The sequence below is a fragment of the Accipiter gentilis genome, chromosome 13 (assembly GCF_929443795.1).
Source record: "Accipiter gentilis chromosome 13, bAccGen1.1, whole genome shotgun sequence".
NCBI classification, from domain to species: Eukaryota; Metazoa; Chordata; class Aves; order Accipitriformes; family Accipitridae; genus Astur; species Astur gentilis.
Window position 1 is genome coordinate 30,599,146 of NC_064892.1, and position 17,698 is coordinate 30,616,843.

The following is a 17,698-nucleotide window of genomic DNA, read 5'->3' on the forward strand; positions in this document are numbered from 1 at the left end:
TCCATCTTCACTCAAAGTACTAATCTTGTCATTCAGTTTCTACAGCTGCTGAGGCCTCCTTCAATATTTTTCTCAAATATTTGGTGTTAAGTATTTGCAAGTCAGAGGAAGAAAGTTTCCACTTGAACCGAAGCATCAACAGGCTGTAGCTGTCAAAATCCTTCTGAAACCAGCATTAGTTGCCTTCCTAAGATTACCGATTCTCTGGGGAGTCTCTCGTTGTATAAATTTTTTTTACAAAAGTCACGTTCAATTTCGGTTTAAATAAACTTGCATTATTGACGACTACAAAGTAGAGGCAAAAATAAAGATAAGATGTTCCTCAGAGGATGTTGAAGAGTAACTGAAGGAAGGGAGCATAAATACTCTTTTTTCCAGCCAACTCCTAATTACACAGATGGTTCTTTCTCACCGAGATGAACTCAGCATCAGGACAAACCTACTTCAGAAGTTCTCATTTCAATTTGTTTCTGCCACTACTACGCTTGCTCCTCAGGCACTTACAGAACACCTCCTTGTCGTACAGTCATCCCATGGCATCCCTTAGAGACATGGCTGAGAGTGTTACAAAGGTCTGCATTTTTCCTGGCATGGATGCTTATAGCAACTCTCTGAACACTTCTCATATTCACTGAACCACCCTGCATTAATAGAAGTGCTGTTTATTTTAGGTTTGGGTTTTTAGTTCTGCATTTCCCTTTTCCTCCATCCATTTAACAGCGAACTAGTGAATTTAAATGTCTCTAAAAGGGCAGTACACACAGGCTTACATCTCACAATATATTGCTCATTCTGTGTTACATTGACGGCAACATTAGCATGAAAGAAAGTTTCTCACCACGTTGGAAGTCTTCATTTTCCTAGTGTTTAAGATAGGCGTGGCTATTGCTTTGTCCTCCCTAATAACAAAGATGAACCAATTCCTCTAGAACAAAACGACATTGAAGAGCCACTGAAACAACTAGAACAGCGACTTCAGTGATCACCACAGCTATATTTCAATGATGACAGGGTTGTCAAAGCATCTCATCTTCAGGATTATCAAATTCAATCTTCAGCTTTCCATTCAATATTCAGTTTCATCTGGCAGCCCGTCTGACATTGAAGAACCAAAAGAAATGGATTTTCTGCATGATTTCAAGATGACCACTAGTCTTTTCTGTCTAGCTACGCATGCAACATTTATACTTTAGATACAGAAGAATTGTTTGATTACAGTGCGTTGACTGACTCGCTTCACACTATTCCCTTTATTCTTGGGCAAGATGAGCCTGAAAATTATTACTTTTATCATTTTTTTTTTGTAGTATATAGTACCAAACAGGATCAACTTTGTTATTATGGAAAAGGTAAACCTAGGTGCGAGACTGGCAAGCTGGCCTTATACAAAGCTGCCCTGTCAGATGTGCTGCCTACTTCCAGATTTGAACAAATGAAGCCTGCTCTGACCGCGCAGTTCTCCATTCTCTTCCTTCTCAGCTCTATCCATGGAGAGCGGATTACATTAAGCAGCTGCTCCGTTCTTTCATTATCAGCAAGCCTTCTCTTCCCTCTTCCCCAGAGACTTCATGCAGTTACATAATCTCCCTTAATATTTTCCAAGAAACTTAAAAAGAAATTCCAATTTTTCAGCCTTTCTCATTTACTTAAAAAATGTTAATAGTTTCCTTCCCAGGCTGAAATTACAGCCGCCTTCTATTTTGCAAAGAAAACAATATAAACTACACATTACGTACGTTCTGCAAAATGATACAGAAGTTAAACAAATGCATCATGAAAAATAACACTGCAAAACACAACTAATGACATACGCACTGCACCTGGTTTCACATGTTTTTCTGTGATAGTATTAACCTTACAGAATTGGCAAGAAACTGGATAGCTAAGTAAATTGGCAACAGTACACCAAGGCTTTCACCTGGAGTGTATCAGCTCAAGTTTAGCCCAGCTCCCTCCAGGAACTGAAAACGTGTGCTCTCTCACAGGTGGTCAATGAAATAAAATGGTAATGGCTATCTGGTTCACACAAAATGGGAGATTACGTTGCAGAAAATGAGTCATTGGTGTAAACAGTATTTCCTCTTACTGTTAAGATATGAATAACCTTGAACCAAAAAACTGGCCAAGGGTGCCTTCATTTGTTAAAATGAAATTAACCTTAGAGATGCTCATTTTAGGCCAGCTAATGGAAAGGCAACATAAAGAAGATTCTAAATCAAACATACTTTCCAGGAGCTTTACATCTTCGGCTTTCACATGTAACAGTTTGCCACCAACACCGCTGTTTGTGCTCTGCCTGAAGACGGTGGAAGCCAGATGTGTGCGTGTAGAGGAGGCAAGAGGATGCACGAACACACCACCCATTTACAGCTAGTAAATCTGCCCGGAGCGCTTGTTCACATCCAGGTGCCCATCATCCTGATCTGCCAGCAGAGGACCACAAACGCACACTTTGTTGATGCATCTATCACACTACCCTGGGCTGTGATCTCAGCAGATTTCACTGCTAAGCAAGGGTCACACCTCCAAGGAAAACTCTCAATAAACTAAGTGGATCACTTATTTGGTAAATGCAATGCTTTCTTCTGAGTCAGTGTTGAAGTAATGCCAACATCCACCGTAAATCATCAGAGGAGATTAATCCATGGATCTTTGCCACCAAAATACAGGCCTCTACCACTGCAGGATGAGAGGGAACTGCTTCACTTGGTAGAAAATAGCAAGCTCTTATTCTATATGCAGAGGAGCCACTGAATAAGGATATAACACAATTTCACAGAATGTCAGACCAGCAAAATATTAGGAAGCAATCTGCTACTTTCAGATGAAACAAACTTATTTGTCATAGCTGAAATACTTCTTATAAGGGCACAAGTACCAGCGCCCGTTCTAAGAGCATGCTCGCATTCTGGTTATTGCATTCCACCTCCCTAAATTCACCCCACATCCTTATCAGCTACTTCTATTTCATTTCTTTTTTGCTTCCTTGACAAAATGCTTCCTAACATGTATAGGTAAGTCTCAACAGAGTTGTGAAAAATACTGTTAGACCCTCACTGTATTCTACCCCAGGCTGAGCTGTTACGTCCTGAAGCATTTTTACACTGTGTGTAGGGCACACGCCCCTTTAAAACCTACACAAAGGCAACCTGTCGTACCAAAGTAGTTGTATGTTATCTACTCTGGCCATAGAGGAACTGTTCCTCATCATGCATGGATGATATCTACTATACCAAACCCCACATCCTAAATGCTAACACTATGTTAAAAGTACCTGTATAAAAATGCTTTAAAGCTTTATTTAACTTAACTCTAAAAATAAAGATCTATTAACAGAAACAAATTGTAATTAAGATTGTTGTTGACCTAGCTTTTCCCTGCAAAGGAGGCAGAATAATAATCTTACATTTACACAGTATCTTTCAGTCTAAAGGATTCCATCCAACAAGTCTGATCTTAGACATGCTTACACGGAAGAGCCATATTAACATACACAAGTAATCCTAAGTAAACCAATCTACCCAGTTTCATTACCAGCAACTACCAAGCTTAATCCACACAACTATATGGGTTCTTTTTATCTCCCTTATCCATCCATCAACAAATTATCCACCCATCAAAAAACCTGTCCCTCAAACATCAGCAATGCATTGGCAACAAATTCTGTCTTAATCCTTATGTTCTGCCTAAAAAAAACCACCTTCCTCCAGCTTCGTTCAACCTCTTCTCAGACCTCTATCATCAACACTATCAACCAACTCCCAGAGATGAACACCAGCAAGGGCTGAACCTGGCTTACCTGTCAGAGGATTTGTTTTTAATCAGTCACCTGAGGTGTATTGGGAGCGTACTGGTTTTTAATAGGCAGACCAACTTTTTCTGTCTTATTCTGCACACAGAAGACCTAAACCTGGCTTCCACAACTTCAAAACACCCCTTTCTTGCGCCATCAAGCACTTAAACCAAAGGTCAGTCTCACCAACCAGCTCTATCCCAGATCAGCTTTCCCTTGTATGTGGTACTCCCGCAAGATCACTGTTTTAATCATTGTCACACAAGGAATCTTCAGTTACTCTGAATCGCTTGGGTTTACCTTATGGTTACTGAAATAGGCCTTGTTTAAACAGTTGGCTGTCAGGTATCCACGAAGCATTGCAGAGGGAAATCCACCTCCTCCTCTGCAATTGGCATGGCTGTTGGAAAACATTCCCTGATGATATCAGTCTGCACAACGATTTTTTTGCAGAATACTTGCTTCGAGTAAAATGAATTGCAAGAAACCAGTGTAATAACATCATTCCAGGCAAGAGCTCCTCAAGAAAACTGCCATTACACCTTGAACCTGCATCTTCCCTGGCTAAGTCTTCTCCCAGTCCACATGAATGAAGGAGACATTTAAAGTAACGCACCCTGGAAAAGATCATCCATATGTCTCTCCTCCTCTCTCAGCTTCTTCCAGAAAACAGGCCACTGATGGGAGTAGCCATCAGGACCTGCACTGCACGCAGACTAGCCAGGACACAGGAGACAACTCTTATGAGATCAGGGCACCACGATCAGGGCAGTAGTACCTGCTACCCATCATTGCTACCTGATGGCAATAAGCTTCCTTAGATGATCAAACAAAATGCTGCAGAGACAAGAAGCGGTCACCTCTGGGCCCTCTACATCCCCCCAGGATGCTCATTGTTTTCAAAAGGAAAAGCAAACAAATGAACAAAGGCGTTTGCTAGAAAATCTACTGTAGCCGATTCTTGCACATCCACCATCCCAGTCCTGACTTAACCCGAGCCCATATGATGGCCCTGTTCCGAGTTATGCATTTATAAAAGTGTAAAATCCAACTGTCTTGGCACTGGAAACTGCTTGGCCAAAGTACGAACATTCCAGTTTGAGAAAAATCAAGTCAAGGATGGTTGGCCCAGTATCTGACCTAGTTTCTCTGGTAACCTTCAGCTGAAACTAGAACAAAACAGAGACATGAAAAAGGTCTGTTAGATCTTGTGCTGCATCTCCTTGAGAAAGCAGAATTGCCTCCTCCAGTACATTTGCTATTGACCTGCCTACACTTATTTTAAATGTCTGAAGAGGCACAGGGGGCTCCCACTACACCTGGACTACTATAGGCTGCAATACATTTTTCTGTCATTAAGTTTTTGCCCAGAATTCACCTTAAACTTTTATTTCCTTGATTTGTCCATTTAATCCTAGATATTCTCTCACATAATGCACCAAAAAAAAATCAGATTCCTTTGACTACAATACATTTCAAGTATCTACGTGTAGTTAACGTACCTCCCCATATTCAGTGCCAGTCTAGATATATGTCTATTTTTGACAAGCTAGTTCCTCCAGACCCCCAAGTATTTTGTTATGGTTCTTTGAGCTTCACTCCAATTGTCAATACCTTCCTGTTGATACGATATTCAGAGTTTTCAGATGCGTTCACAGCAAAACCTTATAAAAAGGGAATCCCACCTCTTTGTTCGCAGACATGGTACTTTTTTCTTGACAGCTCAAGCACAAACTGTGCTGTTCTGTAATCAAGTCACGCTGCAGATTCATGTATTGCTTCCTGCTGGGTCTTAATTCTAGATCCCTTCCAGCATTGCTATTATCCATCAGTAAGTTTCTGATTTGATACCCCTTGCCCTGTGAACTTGCCTTTTCCCCAGATTTGTTCCCTTCACTCTACTATGCTGTAGGAATTCTCCTGAAGTTCTGTTTACTCCAAAGCAAAGATGTTAGTTTCAAAGGTTATAGGTTTTGCTCAAGGCCCTTATTCGACAAAGCATTTAATTACATGCCTAACTTTAACCACATGCTTAAATCCAGTAGATCTCAGCAACCAGAGATGAGCTTAAGCATACATTAAAAAAAAAACAACTTAGGCGTGCAATGCAGTGCTTTGCTGATCTAAATCCTCAGCTTCTGTAATCACTTGGATGGTTTATTTTCCATTTGGCAAGAACTGACAGCTCAATGCTTGTATGTTACAGGATTTAAAAATGAAGCTTCAAGACAGTCCAAAACTGACATCATGCTTTTGTTTCTTTCTTAAAATAAGAAAAGCAAATAAATACTTAAGTAAATATGCAACAATACAGTAATCATTAAGCCTATAGGATTTAAACAAGCAGTAAGTAACTCTATATTCTCATTACGGCAGTACCCTTTTTAAAAAAAAAAAAAAAAAAACAAAACTGTGAAAAATTTGAAAGAGCACGTGTATCTCAGTAAGATATGCAACACGTTCCCTGGTAGCTCATTAGCTGACCGTCATTGGATAGTTAAATGGAGAGAAGAAAGCTGTCCATTTCTTAATTCCTATCTACCAAATGCCTGTAAATGCAATGGACTTAACTCACTGTTCCACGAAAGCTAGGTTTTTAGGGGGGGAGAAGGGGGAAGAAGGTACTAGTCTTCGATTTTAGTCATGGGTTGACTATTTCCATCAGTCGTCAACCCACATGACAGCAGATGTAAGATTTTACATTCATCACCAGCAACAAATGCAGTTGGCATAACAGGAATTTCGTGGAGAGTATTTAAAATCACTTCCAAATGTCTTCCATTGTTTACACGCAGAATATTTCACGACCTTTCTCTCCCCCTTGTTTTTTGTTTGTACTTTTTGTTTTCTTTGCCTTCCCTCATTCTGCTGCCTGGTAAACACAGGCAGAGGCTAAGTGGGGACTGCAATTATGTAGCCATACCAAGCTTAATCTGCGGACTACCTAATTGTAAGATTCAAGGTTTGGGAGGAGTGCCATCTGAGAAAGAAACGGAGAAGAAAAATTGGAAAATGACTACTTCCTCTCAATCCATAAAGCCTTCCAAAATTCAATTAACATGTTCTAAACGAAACCATCCACACATGCTATGGCACTAAAATGCGTGATTTCAAATATAGACAAGAAAGTAGCTGCTCATTGATATTTATCAGAATCACAGTGTTCTCTGACCATTCCGCTTCCACCTTTTTTACTGAAGTGGCATCTGTTGTAACACTTTTGTACCTCGGTACTTGAGATGAACCAGAAAAATACCCATAGGCAAGATGAATAAATTGTACATGACTGCATATTGGATCTGTTAAATAATGCTGTGAACCCCAAAGTCACTCAGAGAACGCCATTCCCACGCCTAGCACAAATGCTGTTGTTTAATAATGCATACATTATTAAGTTCGCGGTCTTCCCCACAGAAAATTTTTTTTGTGATTTTATAGTTTCCCAGATGGAAACAATACTTTCACTTTCACAGATTCACTGGCGCAACCCATAGAAAAACTACCACTGTGTTTTATTTACAGTGTGACCGCTGTTAATACGCCTGGATAGTGAAGACTTGTAGGCAAAACTCTGCGAACAACTTTTTGCCACTTTCTGCTACGAAAGAAGGAAAGGTGGCAAAGAAACAAAAGCACAGAAACTCCTCTGCTGCATTGTACGTGCAACTACTCATCTGTGCCTACTCCCCTCCCCTCCCTACTGCAGTTCAGCATCTCCAGCAGCCTCCTAAGTACTAACACCTGCTGGAAGGCTGAAACCCCATAGGCAGTAAGCACCGATACTGGGTTAGAGCCACAGCTTGCACTAATGGATTTTTTCAGATAGATGGCAGTGCACAAAGTGCATCTGAGATTGGTCCAGGTCGAGATGCCATTTCAATGCTCAGACACTTTAACTTGGGAATTACTGCATTATCAAAAGCACTTTTAGAAAGATCATGGCTTAGGACCCCATCCTGCTCTGCTGTGATAGCTCTAGCTCTTTTGAAGGGGTGAACCGGGCACCAAGAACATAAACATGGCAAAGCAGCACTTAGGATTTTACTTCCCGTTCCTGTGAGCAGCAAAGAATTTTTCTTTCAATACATTCTAGCAAATGTAGTTTTAAAGCACAAAGCTGAAGGTTGACTAACAAGACAAAGTCCAAAAAAGATACTGCATACTGGATACAGGAGACAATAAATCTTATTTTCAAGGGTCTGTAATAGCATAGATTTAGAAATAGCCCAGCAATAAGAACAGGGTATTTCAAATCACTCTTCCTGGCAAAAATTCTACAGTTGCTACTTAATTTTGTGCCCTCTTCGTTCTAACAGACATGGTTATTAAGCTGAGAGAGCAGAGTGAAATTTTAACCATTTAGCCGCATTTACCCCAGCGAATCCCTTTCTCACAAAAGGAAAATATTAACAAAGCAGCTGAGACAAATAGGAGCAAATCCCCCTGCACAATTAGTAGTTCTGTACCTACTGCTTGGGGGTTTCGACATATAGCTATCATGATGTGGAAGCATCCACCATCGTTTTGTTTTCTGTTCGCAGTAGGGGGTTGCTAGGAAACAAAATACTATTGTCTGATTTCATGATCTATTGCCTGGTTTGCCTGGCAGTAGTCTTCTAAATCTATTACCGGGTTATTTTATATTTTGCAGAGAGATTAAGACTAACATTAAAACACATGCACACAGAGAGGAACAGTAAAAAATGCCTCAAAATTCAGGGGAAAGGATGTATATATAATCCAGGTCGAGGAAGACAAACTATCCTGAGGAAAAACGAACTTAAGCAGTCTGGGGATATTTATATACGCACGCACTCACACGTGTATCAGCGTTCCTCGACTGTATCTATAGTTTTGCCGACTTGTCAAAGACTCTCTTCCTTATGAGGATACAAAACGTTCTCTTACTACTGGAGAGCTACTGTACGCTGCAAGTTCTGTAAATACCACATGCTGCAGAACGCCTGGTGCCGGCGAGCACACACACCAGAGTCATTTTTGTTCTTGGAATTCAGCTCAGGGTTGTTTCAGTGCCTTAATTTCTTTATGTAATCATTTTTTTTGCACATTTGGACAGACAGAAGAGTCAGAGACAATTCCCTACTCTCCTCCTCCCCCTCCCCCCTTCGGTTGTAACATAAATAAATAAATAAATGGATAGATAGATAGATAAAAGCATCAGGAAAAGAGATCTAACACCGAAAGCCACAATGGCACGTTTCACGTATTTTTACAGTGGCAAGCCTTTGTAAAGTGAGAGATTAAAAGAATATTAAAACCAGACAAATGTGGGTGCCTATCAAGGCATCCCCACAACACGACAGGAGACCTCAGCAGCAAAAAAAACAATCACACTTAAAAACTGAGAGACAGATGAAGAGAGTTCAGCACAAAGCCATAGAGAAAAAGGTTTCAAGTAAAACCTGCAGAGTAGTTACTACTCTTTTATGTATATCTACAATTTCACACCACGCACAACATGCACTATTTCAAAGTCCTTTCAACTTATTTATTAACGTCTATGAATTTTATCACTCCATTTTAAATTTAAGAAAAAAAATGAATGAGGCACATCGCAAAAGACATCAAAGCTTTTGACACAGCACAGCAGAACTTCCAGTGATTTAAAAAAAAAAAAAAAAAGTAATAACATACAACATAGAAAATACACAATTCACGGGAAGGATCCGAGAGCTTCTTGTCTCTCCTGCTCAGAGATGGATTCAATCAGCCTCTAACCTTCCTTTCAGAAACAAGGAGCCCTCACCAAAAACACATTTCGAATTAAAGAACAAAAGAGTAAACCGCAAGCGAGCTTTCTCCCACCCCAGACAACAGCAAGCTACTTCTAGAGATTAGATCAAAGCAACGAGAGACGGACACGACCCACAACCAATCCCACTGTAGGATACGGCTGTTCCCCAGCTGGTAACCCACTACAATAATAACATCGCTAGTTACAAACCGGTGCCCAGCAGGATCCCCCGTCCCTCACCGGTGGCACACCGAGATCCTCTCACCTACAGCTTCGCCGAAACCTGTTTTAAAGCGTTCATCTGGGGGGGGGGGGGGGAGGCGAGGAGGAGAGGGATGGGACAGTCACCTCCCGAGCTGCCACCAAAAACTGTTCTGCAAACTGCAGGGGGGGCTGCCGGGGTCCTCGCAGCCGCTTAACTCTCGGGGAGAGGGGAGGGTTTAGCGAGCGGGAGGGAGCCCGGGGTCCGAACCCCGGCTGCCCTGGGTGCGCTGCCTGCCCGCCCACGCGTGTGCCCGGGGGAGGTTGCCCGGCGCGGTGGGGCTCTCCCCGGCTGGGCGGGGGGGGGGGGGGGGGGGAAGCCCCCGTCCTCCACGCCGCTGCAGCAGCGACTGCAATTAAGAAGGAAAAAACAAAAAAGGAGGAAAGAAAAAAAAAAGGGGGGGGGGGGGGGCAAGAAAAGCCAAATAAATAAATAAAAGCCCGCTAACGAGACTGAGGAAAATAAAAGCCCACCCTTGCCAGGCGGACCCTAAACACCAACAAAATCCGGGCGCCCAGGAGAGCAAACTTTCCGACTCCCCGGGGAGAGCCGCTGCCCGCGGGTGGGGGGGAGCGGCGGGCAGGAGCGGGGGCGGCGCACGGCCCCGCCGCGCCGGGAGAGCCGGAGCCGGGGGGCTGCGGCGGGGGCCGGGGCAGCGCGTCTCTTCCCCGCTCCCACCGCCTTTTCCTTCCTTCCTTCCTTCCTTTCCTGCCTCCCTCCGCAGCGCTTTCCCCGGCCTCCCATCCGCCGGGAGCCGCCCGGCTCGGAGCTGCCTGAAGCGTGGACCGCCGTTTACTTACCGGCTGCCGTGGTCCGGCGGCTTCTGCAGCAGGCGGAGGACGACGCCCCGCGGCGGCGGGGAGAGCCGGGGCCCGGCGGTGCGGGGGTGCTCGGAGGAGGCGGCGGCGGCCGCCGATGAACGGGCGGCGCGGTGCCTCGGTCTCCGTGTCTCTGTGTGTGTGTGTGTGTGCGGCGGGGAGGGATGCTGCAAGGGACCGAGGGAAAATTCTCCCCTCCTAGCAAAGCCGCCGACAAATGGCAAGGCAGGTGTGCTAAGGAGAGGGGGGAGGAAGGCTCCCGGAGGATGAGGAAGGAAGGAAGGGGGAGGAGAGGAAGGCGGGGGAGCGGCACAGCCCCGGCGGTGGGAGCGGCGTCCCCCGGGGGGATGGAGCGGCTCCCCCCCCCCAACCCCGGGTGAAGCCCCGCCGGCTTGCCGGGGGTGGGAGCGCGTCCCGCTCCGTTTGAGGGGTGGGGGACCGGCGGTAGGCAGCGGGCCCTGCAGAGCCGCGGGGGGGGGGGGGGGACACGGGATGCCCTACAAGCCGGGAGTTGCTGCAGGCACCGCCGGCGGAGCATCCCGCAGCAAGTTTTCCCCGCGGCCTCCCCTCAAACGCATCCCGCAGCGGTTTTGGGAGCTACACCCCATCCGACGGGACTGGCGCTTTCCCTGGAAATCCTCCAGTCAGAAGTAGCTGAGTGTCTTTTAGCTGCAGAGGCTCCCACCTCCCAGTTAGCCGTGGCACCCCTCCGGGGGAACCCTTGCTACGGGGTCTGACTTTTTTTTTTTTTTTTCTTTTTTTTGCTTATTCATCTCCCAGGCGGGAGACAACCCTCGAGCGTGGCGAGAGCACCTCGGCTCTCCCTTCGCCCACAAAGCCGTGGGGCAGGTGGCCAAGGACACCTCTTCCCAGGACAAGGCACCGGGCCCGGGGGGGCTGGTGGCAGCAACTGCTTCCCCAAAAGCTTCCCCAAAGCCAAGCGCACCCCTCGTCTGAGCAGAGGGCCAACGAAGGCTTTTGCGGCTGCACCCCGGCTCCCGCAGAAGGTGCTCGCTAACCTGAACTCTTCCTGCCGTTCGAATGGGAAAAGCCTCTTCTTCTCCTGGCCTGAATTACCATGCGGGGCTGCTGTAAGCAGTCCCTTCCCTCCGTAGAGATGGTTGTGATTTAGTGCCGGAGAAAGCCTTTGTGTGCCCATTTGTAATACGTTTCAGCACACTTCTAGGTGACGATTAGTTGGTAAGTGAAAAGTGGCTGTGGCTGAAAGGTGGAAACCAACATCAGATATTAAATATTGCACGCGGCAGCTATGATTTCTAGTGGTGGGAAGAAAATCTGATAGAAAAATCTCCTGGCCCTCTTTTTCCACGGTACTTCTTTCCCTGAAGCTGTACTGAATTACATCCACAGGTACTGGGCTAATTATATATGCTCACCAGCCCATCAGTTTGGGTTTACCAGCAAGCACACTTATGCAACAGAAGCAATTTCCACACCACTGGGCTCATCTGATTTAAACAATACTGGCTTGTGTTGCCTCTGTGTGTAGCTTTTTTTCCCTTGGCTGGCAGGGTTACTGTCACAGCTTCAGTTTGAGAAGTGACAACAAATAGTACTGACACAAATTATACCAAGCAACACAAGGACACGCGTGGAGGACGAAACACAGAAATTAATGCACTGGTTTAGGTAAGTGTTAACTGCCTCTGCTGAGGTGCAGGAGCTGCTCTTGGCCCAGCTGTGAAGATGTGGATTACTTCTTTCCTGACCCGTTCTTGCTTTGCTTTTTAGTGCCAATACAGATAGCTGAATAAAGGAAAAGTTGCTGGAGGCATTTCTGTTAAAGGTAGCCCCGATGAAAGTAAGACATAGTAATAACTTGGGCATCCTCTTCGATATTATTTACAGTAAACCACATCTTTTCAGTCTTTTAAAGCACAGGCCCTAAGCCTGTTCATTCTTAGCAAGCGCCTCTTAAAAAGCACGCAGAAAACTTGCAGGGAAGTTCACGCACAACTCGTACTTCACCTGTAGTGTAACTTAGCTTGCCAAATCACTAGTTAAAAAAAATCACTAGTTTAAAAAAATCACATAAGTTCCAGTGTCTGAATATTTCTTAAGTTTATCTGTATTAAATTTGCTTCTTCACCTCCTTCTCCTAAGACTGAACGCAATCGTACTTAGAAACACACACACACACAATACCACAACACAGACAGTTTAAACACACTCTTGACTGTTGCATAAGCCTTGGTTGATATAAAACAGAGCTAAAAGGAAATCTCTCTGCCAGTGTTGGTCTTGTTTAACATAACTGACTGAAGAGTGAAAACACTTGATAAGGTTATTTCATTGTGGCAATTTAGGGTTGTCCCCTCCTTCCCTCCCACAGAACTGCCTGGATAAGTGCATGCACACAAACAGGCATGCACAAATCTGCAGAAGGTATTACCTTCTTTGCATGATTTTCACTAACACTTTCAGCATTTATTTGCTATTTGTGGGTCGGTACAGCGCCCAGTTCCAGCCAAGACCTCACTTTGTTATGTTCTCAATAGCTCTTGGGAAGTTGCTGGCTTGACCCTGAAGACTTTACAGTCTAATTTTTTAATACTGAAGGATTTTTTTTTTTTTTTTTAATTTAAAAAAGGACTTATTTTAGCTGTTGCATAAGCATGCATTATATCCCAAGACTTCAACTGGAGCTGCACAGACATACCTGAGAGCACAATTAGGCCCTTTGGACCTTTTAAAGCTTCAAAAATAGTCATGTGTAATTCCTTCTCCTGTGGATCCTGCAAGCTTTAAGAGAATTTTTGAAAGCTGTAAATTCCTATTTATCCACTAAGAGGCTCACAGGCAATCTTCCCCTAATGGAAATAGAACTGTAAAGCCGAAACATTAATATACACAATATGATACATTACACAGGGATAGACTCGTCGGAGCCAACGAGAGGGCACGGCGGCCCTGCCGCTAGAGCCAGAGCCAAGCAGGTTCGCTCCGCTTACTCAGCTTCCTGCGCACGGGTTTCACTATCTGATTTATATTAGCACTGTATGGTTCTCTCTTTAAAAAAAAAAACAACAAAAACAATCTGACCTTTGAATCCCTCATCTGCATTGGCTGGCAGCTGGTATTGGCGAATCGGAGGGCACGGTTTGGTATAAATACGAGACAGCTATTCTTCAATAACCGTGCTGTTAATATGCAAATCTCAGTCCTCCGTCGACTGTAATCTCCTGCCTCTGATTGGCTTCGGTGATGAAAAAAATTCAGGTTATTCGTTAGCAGGCAAAATACACTCTTCAGGTCCCCCCTTAAGATGAAGCATTATAAAGCCTCAAGAACGTACATGCTAGAGACAAACAACAACAAAGCAAGACAAAAAGAAGCCAAGAAAATGGGATTAAAAACATGATAAAAGGGGAAATTGTGGGTTTAAAATTTTTCCTGATTGCCTTTCTTCTTCCTGGCTTTCTCTCGGGAGTTTTGCCAGTGACTGCAGATGGGCCATTTATGTTCATTTCTTTTTCAACCCTTGCCTTCTACATACAATGATGCACTCGAGTTCACAGCAGAAGACTTGAATTTGTACTGAGAACATCATTTCTGTACTGGAAGATATCCACATGTCTGTCTTCATGGGTCAGCTTTGCTGGCCTGCAAACAGAATGCTAGGAAGAAATATATCAATATGTATTGATAAATATCTTGATATCAAAGAGGTGGATGGAGCAATTGAGCAAGAAGCAATCTATGGTTCAACTCTTTAAAAGCCATTGCAAAAAACTACCATCAATATCAGCACCAATATTGGCATATTCTTCACAGAAGGCCAGACTTGGCTAACCACTGAACTTAGCAGGACATTTTCTGCAAGACATGAGCTGATGGGAATGCTCATGCCAACTCAACTGCTGAGACAAACATTTCATTTCCTATCAGAGTCCAATACGGCATACAAGAGTAAGATGTGTTCTCCATTACATGGTATAAAAATTAAATCGTTCTATCAACTCTGGTAGCGTTAAATTCTGAGGAACCTCCACAGAGCTGGGTTTGGCTTGCAGATCTCCAAAGCAGATGTGCGGCCACACTGTTCCTCCCTCTTTGGCTGTATTTTGTAAATTTTCCTTCATTCTTGCAATTCACCTTTCCTGAAACATAGCACCTGACAAGCTGCATTGTCTTCACTCCTGTACAGATGTGGGCAGCTCTCCTGCTTCTCTGACGTGGCAGATGAGATCAAGCTGACAATTTGTTAGATCTACGTATCTAGGCTGAAATCGTGGTCCCAGTGAAATCAGTATTAATTTTATCATCAATTTTGTCACAACTGTGGTTTTCCTTCTCCAGATTGGCAGCAGAGTAGTTTTGGAGGACTGGGCATTGACTTTAATTTCCAGATAAGATGAAGAAGGGCAGGTGCTGTTAGCATACAATGAGTCACCCTTCTCTTTCCTCAGGCTTTTCGCCAAGGGGGAGCTAGATTATTTTGGGTGGGTGGACAACCCCGCTGATTAAAAAGAAGCAAAGTTCTGAGAAGTAAGGTAATCTTGCCTGTGTTTCCCACAAAGCATGTAAGGCAGCTCCTTGTACAAATTACTAAACAAAGAGTGAAGCACATGCACCTGTGAGGAACCTGCAGTAAGAGTGTGACAGGGTTACCTGACCGCAAGTCTTGGACACCTTGGAAGGACGGAGGGCTGAGCTCAGAGGGGACTTCACATAGGGCTTTTGGTTAACTTGCCACAAAGAGAGAAGTTGTAAAAAAAGATAGCTGTGCCACAGAGCTCCTTTCCTTTTCTGTCTCATGCATTTCAGATACAAAGATAATGGGAATAGCACAAACAGAAATGCAGGCAGATATCTGAAACTAAAGGTTAGAAGGAAAAGATTTTGACAAGAACCACATAGGCTTCCCACAGAAAAGGTCAAACAGTGACCTCCACACAAATTAATACCACTACAGCTACTATAAAGGAACTTCAATATTTCAGTTTCAGCAAAAAGCCTGAAAAATGCATTATGCATCCATTTATTCTCTTGGGTTTTTTCCCCAAGTGATATGACCATCTCTTTCAAATATGTATAGGGATTCTCATTTAATAAATAATAATAAAGCTAGGTGATGATTAACTCTTTAATATGTTCTCCCTGGTCTTGCTCTAGGGAAAAAAGAAAAAAAAAGTCCACATGCTTCAGCAGCCAGAGCTACAAGCACATCCAACCAGGTAATTGACACAGCCATTGAGCCAGCACAGTGTTAACTCTGTTTTAAGCTTCCTCAAATCATCTAGCTTTAGAAACCATGTAACTTAATTGGATTGCTACAAACCTGACAGCTCCGGGTGTACCGTATGCTAACGGATTGCACTGTTACTGTATGATTGGATACATAAGCTAATGCTGTCAGTCCTGAGAACTGTCGCCAGCCCTGAAGCTCATCTTTCATCTTCCAATCACCATCAGAAGAAAATGAAAACAACTGTGTTCCCCCCCTAAATCTGAAAATAAAATTTGGGAGAATTTAAAACCACCCCATATCGAAAGTAGAATATTTGGGTCAAAACTTGCATCACGTAGGTGATTCTCCGCCATGTGGCCAGTTCCACCGAAATTCCAGTTAACTCAAACAGGCTCATCAAAATAATCATGCTTACTTAGATGAGGAAAAGTCTGCTGAACAAGGTCTTTATAATCCCAAAGGAGAAAATATGAAGATGGTTTCACAAGGCAACACTACGTATGCTCAGTAAACACAGATAGAGAGACAGTGTGGATAATACAAGCTAAATAGCAGATTGACGAATTCTAAAATGCAGTTTTAGCTTCCACCTTAATGAAGCAAAAGCTAACAGTATTTGTAAGCTGGAGATGTCCCCAAGGCACGAGTGACAGGTAGGTGCAAAATCATCATCAAAAGTCTGTAAGAATTAGATACCTCTCTGCCATTTAAGTCAGCACACATCTCCCTAGCTTCAGAGATCTTTTGAAAAAGAAGATCGGTGTTTTGACCTTTATGCTGTGTCTTTGCTGCTGATTTCCTGAATGCCCATTGTACTTTATAACTATTCTGCTCATTTGGTAACACAAGTTTCATTTTTATTTAGAAGTCACCCAAAGCAAGCATAATCCTTGTTCTTAACTCCTACATGGGCTACCCAGATATTATTGCCACATTTCGGTGGAGGCGCACTGAAAGCACAGAGTTGCTCAACCTTTCTCACATTAATGTCAATAAATGCTGAGTTAGGCTGCTACTGATTATTTCGTAGACAAATGTCTGTTTTTCCAACAACACCAGGAGCAATTTTCAAAACAGACAAAAGTAAATATTCTGGAAGAACCCATTCCAGTAGGCTAGTCCTTTTTTTTTTTTTTCTTTCTTTGAGGGGTGTGTGTATGTCTTTTTTTTTGAACCATTCATAACAACAGCTATGCAGAAAATTATGTACCAAATTACCATTTCCAGCCACTCTTCTCTGAGGGCACTACCACCATTTGTTCAGCAACTGCCCCTCTTCTTTTTGCCTTAGGTCACGAGCAGTCCTTGTGCAAACCTATCAGATAGGCTGTTAAAGGATTATTTTTCCCAAGCTATACCATTCTTTAAGTCAAAGACTCAGCCTGACCTACCTTGCTTGTGAAGATCTTTCTGAGTGAGGCTACAAAATCCTTCCACTGTTCTTTGTCATAACCACATCACTATGCAAAGTTCCCACAAACCATTAACTATCTATACAGTCCTTCCATACTTTCCATGCATATTTTCATCAAGTAATTCTTAATTCAAGCAACTCTCACCCCCAACATTGCATTTTGATGTTGTAAATAGTCTAGAATTTTGCTAGGAGAAGAGATACTGATTTTCTTCCTACTTAGTTCAGTGATCACTAAAATGCAGCCACATCTGGGGCAGCTCTTTAGCAATACACAGCAGTGCTATACAACATGATAATCGGGAATGGAAAATAAAGACTAATGTATTCAGCTGAAACGGCAACTGAAATTTCCATAGGCAGAATATAATTACCTGAGCTGGCATTCTGCCAGGACACTGGGGTTAACATTATTACTTCTACAATACTCCTATTTATGGGCAA

General features: G+C 43.5%; 1 protein-coding gene across 6 annotated transcripts in view; it reads right to left on the reverse strand.

Moving 5' to 3' along the window:
- Nucleotides 1-17,698, reverse strand: part of ENOX1 (ecto-NOX disulfide-thiol exchanger 1) — a 378,564-nt gene that overhangs the window by 348,797 nt on the left and 12,069 nt on the right. The window contains exon 1 of one of the 6 annotated variants that reach the window (XM_049815783.1): nucleotides 10,607-10,693. The exons of 3 other annotated variants lie outside the window; for them this stretch is intronic. The gene's annotated coding sequence lies outside the window, so the exon portion shown is untranslated. Of the gene's footprint in view, nucleotides 1-2,225; nucleotides 2,266-9,758; nucleotides 9,799-10,606; nucleotides 10,694-17,698 lie in introns of those variants that run through there. 2 more of the 6 variants (XM_049815786.1, XM_049815784.1) reach the window with 2 other exon arrangements.